The sequence below is a fragment of the Macaca mulatta genome, chromosome 20 (assembly GCF_049350105.2).
Source record: "Macaca mulatta isolate MMU2019108-1 chromosome 20, T2T-MMU8v2.0, whole genome shotgun sequence".
Taxonomy (NCBI): Eukaryota; Metazoa; Chordata; class Mammalia; order Primates; family Cercopithecidae; genus Macaca; species Macaca mulatta.
In genome coordinates this window covers 69,875,022-69,881,827 of record NC_133425.1, presented here as the reverse complement: position 1 = coordinate 69,881,827, position 6,806 = coordinate 69,875,022, and the positions used below count along the sequence as shown (strand labels likewise).

The 6,806-nt window shown below is 44.0% G+C and overlaps 1 protein-coding gene across 5 annotated transcripts in view; it reads left to right on the top strand.

Moving 5' to 3' along the window:
- Positions 1–6,806, top strand: part of GLG1 (golgi glycoprotein 1) — a 158,848-nt gene that overhangs the window by 31,699 nt on the left and 120,343 nt on the right. The window lies entirely within an intron of this gene.

Here is a 6,806-nt window from a genome sequence, read left to right as displayed (position 1 = left end):
GGTTCAAGCAGTTCTGCCTCAGTCTCCCTAGTAGCTGGGATTACAGGCAACCTCTACCACACTCGGCTAATTTTTTTATTTTTAGTAGAGACAGGGTTTCGCCATGTTGGCCAGACTGGTCTCAAACTCTTGCCCTCAGGTGATCACTTTGGCCTCCCAAAGTTCTGGGATTACTGGCTTGAGCCACCGCACCTGGCTAGTTTGGAATTTTGAGAGAGAGAAAGAGAGACCATGAGAGCGCACTGTTTGTGCTTGTATGCTTACTATTGGTTGTGTATGGTTTCGTGATACTGCTTTTTTGTTGGCGATGAATTTGAATATATTGTCATTTCTCTCTTTTTTTTTTTTTGAGACGGAGTCTCGCTCTGTCGCCCAGGCTGGAGTGCAGTGGCCGGATCTCAGCTCACTGCAAGCTCTGCCTCCTGGGTTTACGCCATTCTCCTGCCTCAGCCTCCCGAGTAGCTGGGACTACAGGCGCCCGCCACCACGCCCAGCTAGTTTTTTGTATTTTTTTAGTAGAGACGGGGTTTCACCGTGTTAGCCAGGATGGTCTGGATCTCCTGACCTCGTGATCCGCCCGTCTCGGCCTCCCAAAGTGCTGGGATTACAGGCTTGAGCCACCGCGTCCGGCCATATTGTCATTTCTCTATGAAATCAATATTTTCTCATTGATATCTATACCTACAGTGTAAAAATAGAGAGTGAGCTACTCCGGAATCTGAGGCAGGAGAATCACTTGAACCCAGGAGGCAGAAGTTGCAGTGAGCTGAGATTGTGCCACTGCACTCCAGCCTGGGCAACAGAGGTAGACTCCATCTCAAAAAAAACAAAAATAAAAACCAAAAAAAAAAAAAAAAAAAGAGAGAGAGTGAGAGATCTTTGAGGCTGTATTTTGATGTTACAGTTGGTTGTATGTTTGGTTTGGTTGAGTTGTAATATTGGTAGTTATCTTCCAGCAAAAGTCCCATGGTTACCTGCTCGTAATGTTTTGTTATTTATGATGTTTTCTTGATTTTATGCTTTAATTTTTCATCTGAACATCTTTGAAATCAGAATGCATCTAAAATTTTATGACATCTTATGATTGGTAGACTATTTCTCCCCTAGTGGTACATAAAGTAATGGTGAATCTTGAAATCAGTGTATGATTCAGACAGTTTACTCATTTGTATTACCTGTTAGGTGCAGTGTTTTCTTGTTCTTTTTTTGAGGTGGAGTCTCGCTCTGTGGCCTAGGTTGGAGTGCAGTGGTGTGATCTCAGCTTACTTTAACCTCCACCTCCCAGGTTCAAGTAATTCCCTACCTCAACCTCCTGAGTAGCTGGGATTACAGGCACCCACCATCATGTCCAGCTAATTTTTGTATTTTTAACAGAGGTGAGATTTCACCATCTTGGCCAGGCTGGTCTTGAACTCCTGACCTCGTGATCCACCCGCCTTGGCCTCCCAAAGTGCTAGGATTACAGGCGTGATCCACTGTGCCCAGCTTCTTGTTCTTCATATGGATTCCTCCTCTCTCTCTCTCTCTCTCTTTTTTTTTTTTTTTTTGAGACAGTCTTGCTCTGTCACCTAGGCTGGAGTGCAGTGGTGTGATCTAGGCTCACTGCAACCTCCACCTCCCAGGTTCAAGAGATTGTTGTCTCTCAGACTTTCAAGCAACTGGGACTACAGGTGTGTACCACCATGCTTAGCTAATTTTTTGTGTTTTTAGTAGAAATGGCATTTCACCATGTTGGCCAGGTTGGTCTCAATCTCCTGGCCTCAAATGATCCTCCCTTCTCAGCCTCCTAAAGTGCTGGGATTACAGGCATAAGCCACTGCACTGACCTAGATTCCACCTCTTCTTTTTTATTTTGATTTTGAGGCCAAAATTTATTAGTTTGGAAATTTTTCATTCAAAGGCTTGCTTTGGGGGTTAAATTCTGATATTTGCATTTTGAGTTAGATGATAAGCACCATCCTGTATAGCTAATCAACAGAGCAGTTTAGGAAAATGAACAGTTAACATAGTCGGTCTTGAGTAGTGCAATATCCCGATGTGTTACTGTTAACAGATGGCCCGCAGCCTGGTCTTTTATATTAGATAGTATTTTGCTGAATATACTGTAGAAGAACATTAACCAGAAAACCTGTTTAGCGTTAGCTTTAGCTGAGATTTTCTTGGATGCTTGCAACTGTGAACACCCTCTGAATTTAAATAGTCATATCCTGTTGATGGCAAATAATTAGAAATTACGTAGTAATTTTTTTCCCCTTGATCTCCACCAAAGGCTGAGAAGCTTAATGTTCTTTAGAACTTTAGTATCTCTCAGGCTGAGCTGCTTTGTATTACAGAGATAATAAGTGTGTGTGTGTGTGTGTGCGCGTGCACGTGCGTGTGCGCATGTTGCTTATTTCCATGGAGAATAATGAGTCAGTAACTTAAAAAGAGGCAAAACAGTCTGGGCAACATGGAGAAGTCTTGTCTCTACAAAAAATTAGTGGGATGTGGTGGTGTGTGCCTGTAATCCCAGCTACTTGGGAGGCTGAACTAGGAGAATCACTTTAGCCTGGGAGACGGAGGTTTCAGTGAGCTGAGATTGCATTACTGCACTCCAGTCTGGGTGACACAGTGAGACCCCGTTTAAAAAAAAAAAAAGAGAGAGAGGCTAGATAGGTTGGGCAAGGTGGCTCACACCTGTAATCACAGCTCTTTGGGAGGCTAGGGTGGGAAGATCACTTGAACCCAGGAGGGCTAATTAGCCAGGCGCGGCAGTGCATGACTGTAGTCCCAGCTACTCGGGAAGCTGAGCCCAGGAGGTCGAGCCTAGGCAACAGGGTGAGACCCTGTCTGTATTTAAAAAAAAAAAAAAAGACAAGATAAATAAAAGGGAAGGAAGATGAGGATTAATGCCAACTTTAGATATATAGGTGTAAGTTTTATAATTGAAGTCAGTGGTTCCTAACCCTAGTTATATCTAGGGTGATTTTTAGTATAGTAATACCCAGATGTTTCAGGCAAATTAAATCAAAATGTCTGAGAGTGAATACTGGCATCAAATTTTCAGAATCCTTTAAGATACGATTATTATTGTACTTAAAAAGCAATTTAAAAAAAATAGATTTACCCAGATAGTTAGCACTTTCTTTGCTCCCTATACCTTCTTACATCTCATCTGCTTGCAGTACATTCTTCAGAACTTCTTTTAGTAAAGATCTTCTGAGGGCCAACTGACAGGGTTTTTTTTTGGTCTGGAAATATCTTCATTCTACCCTATTCTTAAAAGATATTTTTGCTGGGCTTAAGTGTCAGTTGTCTATTTCTGGGTCTGAGAATATGTGAAAAACCAAAGAGTTTTTCCTACTATCTACTCTCAATACAGTCACTCAATACTTCTGGCACCAGATGTATGGATTTTTTACCCCCACCAACAACCAATTCTGCAGATAATTCTGCAGTCTATACCAGCTGAGTGTCCTCAAATTCATCCCAATCCTTGACACTGTATACCTGGAAATCGCATCAGATCCCACAGGTTGAGAGCTCAGTCCCATAAGACAGCCCCTCACTTCAGATGCCAGTTTCAAATACAGGTTTGACCTGTGCTTCTTACCAACCTGCCATAAATTGAGCTTCCCACAAGCATCACCCCCTCCCACCCCTCACCATCCCTGGGTTCAGTGAATTTGCTAGAGCAGGTCACAGAACTCAAGGAAACACTTCTGTTTACAAGTACTCATTTATTTTAAGGAATATTATGAAGGACACAGATGAACAGCCAGATGGAAGAGATACATAGGGAGAAGGGACAAGGAGCTTCTATGCCCTCTCCGGGCAGCCCACTCTCCAGGAACCTGTGTCCGGTTATCTGGAAGCCTTCAGAACCCAGTCCTTTGGCTTGTGGTTTTTTGTTTGTTTGTTTGTTTGTTTGTTTTTTTGGGAGACAGAGTCTTACTCTGTCTTCCAGACTGGAGTGCAGTGGCACGATCGTGGCTTACACTGCAACCTCCGCCTCCCAGGTTCAAGTGACTCTCCTGCCTCAGCCTTGCGAGTAGCTGGGATTGCAGGTACGTGCTACCATGCCAAGCTAAATTTTATATCTTTGGTAGAGACAGGGTTTCACCATGTTGGCCAGGCTTGTCTTGAACTCCTGACCTCAGGTAATCCACCCATCTTGGCCTCCCCGAGTGCTGGGATTACAGGCGTGAGCCTCCGTCCCCAGCCCCTTTGGGGTATTTATGGAGTCTTCATTACTTAGACATGATTGATTACATCGCTGGCCTTTGGTGATCAACTTAACCTTCAGCCCCTTTCCCCTCCCTGGAGGTTGGGGGTGGGCCTGAAAGTACCAACCCTCCAATCATGCCTTGGTTTTTCCAGTGACCAGCCCCATCCTAAATTAGCTTTTTAAGCGTCCCCACCCCCACCCCCCACCATTCATTAGCATACAAAAGACACTAGTCTCTCTCCTGAGACTCCAAGGCTTTTAGTTAGATCTCTGTGCAGGAAACAGGCACAGAGAGAAAATATCTGTTCCACAGTGTCACATGCTGGGAACACACCACCCCCAACTTCTTTTTCATTTTATTTTTATTTACTTTCATTTTGTTTTCTAATCTTTTCAGTATTTTTATTTTTATGTTTTGAGACAGGGTCTCTGTCACTCAGGCTGCAGTGCGGTGGTGCAGTCACACCTCGGCCTTCTGAGCTTAGGCTATCTTCCCACATCAGCCTCCCAAATAGCTGGGACCACAGGCGTGCACCACTGCACCTGGCTAATTTTTTTTTTTTTTTTTTTGAGACAGAGTCTCGCTCTGTTGCCCAGGCTGGAGTGCAGTGGCGCAATCTCAGCTCACTGCAGCCTCTACGTCCTGGGTACAAGCAATTCTCTTGCCTCAGTCTCCTGAGAGTAGCTGGCGCCTAGCTAATTTTATTATTATTTGTAAAGACAGGGTCTCTGAATGTTGCCCAGTCTGATCTCTAACTCCTGGGCTCAAGTGATCTTCCCACCTCAGCTGCCCAAAACACTGGGATTACTTGCGTGAGCCTCTGTACTCAGTCCCAAACTTAATGACTCAAGAACAGCAACCACATATTCGCCCCTGAATCTGTGGGTCAGATTTTTGGGCAGTACTCAATGGCATCTCTTGTCTCTCTGGTCTGCATGGTTATAGTTGGGCTCATTCATGTATATGTAGTCACTTGGCAGGTCAGCTGTAGGTTGGACAGACCCAGATGGCCTCACTTACATGTCTGGTAGTTTTTTGGGTGAAAAAAGCAACTGGGCTCCGTGTCTCATCATCTAGCTCGCTATCTCACTCCTTCACGTGGCTGGGTTCAAAAATCAATACAGAAAGGACAAGCTCCAGTGTACAAGCACTTTTCAGTCCTCTGTTGTCACATTTGCTAATGTTACACTGACCAAAGCAAGTCAGGTAGCCATGTCCATATTCAAAAGGAGGTTCCAAGTGAGATGTGGTTTAAAAAAAAACCAAAAAACAAAAAATCCCTCCCCCACAAAGAGTGAAGGAATTATAATCCATCTGTTTTTTGGGGGGCCAGCGGGTGGTAGGCAGACAAGGTCTTATGCTTTCGCCCAAGCTGGAATGCAGTGGCATGATTGTAGCTTGTTGTAGCCTCAAACTCCTGGGCTCAAGCCATCCTCCCACTTCAGCCTCCCAAGTAGCTGTGTCTATAGGCGTGTGCCACCACACCTGGCTGATTTTTTATAGAGATAGGGTCCCACTATGTTGACCAAGCTGGTCTCGAACTCCTGATCTCAAGTAATGCTCCTGCCTGGCCTCCCAAAGTGTTGGGATTACAGATGAGAGCCACTGTGCCTGGCCTCACTCCATCTCTTGATGGCATGAGCAACAATGTCACATTCAAAGGACTGTGCTTTCAGAAAGGGGGACAGGTGGGATTTGTGGCCTTGAAAAAAATCTATCACAGTATAGAATTTTAGGTTGGAATTTTTTTTCTTTCAGTGCATTTTTTTTTTTTATTCCACTGTCTTTTGGCTTTCATTTTTGCTATTGAGCAATTTATTCCTATAGCTTCTTTTAAGATTTTCTGAGGCTGGGAAATGCTTCACAATTATTATGTGAATTAAAAGGTAAGTATAAAGAGACAAATACCTGGTGGTTTGCTGGTACCAGTAGAGAGACAAATAGCTGGTGGTTTTATGATGTTTTTGCACCAAAGTTTATTAGACAGCTGGACAAATGCTGAAGTCAGGTGTGTATACAAAGGCACCTAGAAGGAAATAGGTGATGTAGAAGTGAAAATATTCATTGGATTTATTATTCTGATTGATTTTTATTAATATAAAAATGAAAATATTTGGTAATTATGGAGCAAAAGCCATTTCTCTTTAAAAATTATGAGCCATCAAAAATTTCAAAACTATTGCATTTTTTTTTCTTTTTTTTGAGATGGGGTTTGCTGTGTTGTCCAAACTGATCTCAAACTCCTGCGCTCAAGCAATCCACTGGCCTGACCTCCCAAAGTGCTGGAATTAAAGGTGTGAGCCACTGCTCCTGGCTTTGAGTTGGAGCTTCACTCTGTCGCCCAGTCTAGAGTGCAGTGGTGTGATCTCAGCTCACTGGAATCTCTGCATCCCAGGTTCAAGCAGTTCTCCTGATTTAGCCTCCCAAGTAGCTGGAATTACAGGTGCACCCCACCATGCCTGGCTAATTTTTTGTATTTTTAGTGGTGATGGGGTTTCACCATGTTGGCCAGGCTGGTCTTGAGCTCCTGACCTCAGGTGATCCGCCCACCTCGGCCTCCCAGAGTGCTTGGATTACAGGTGTGAGCCACTGCGCCCG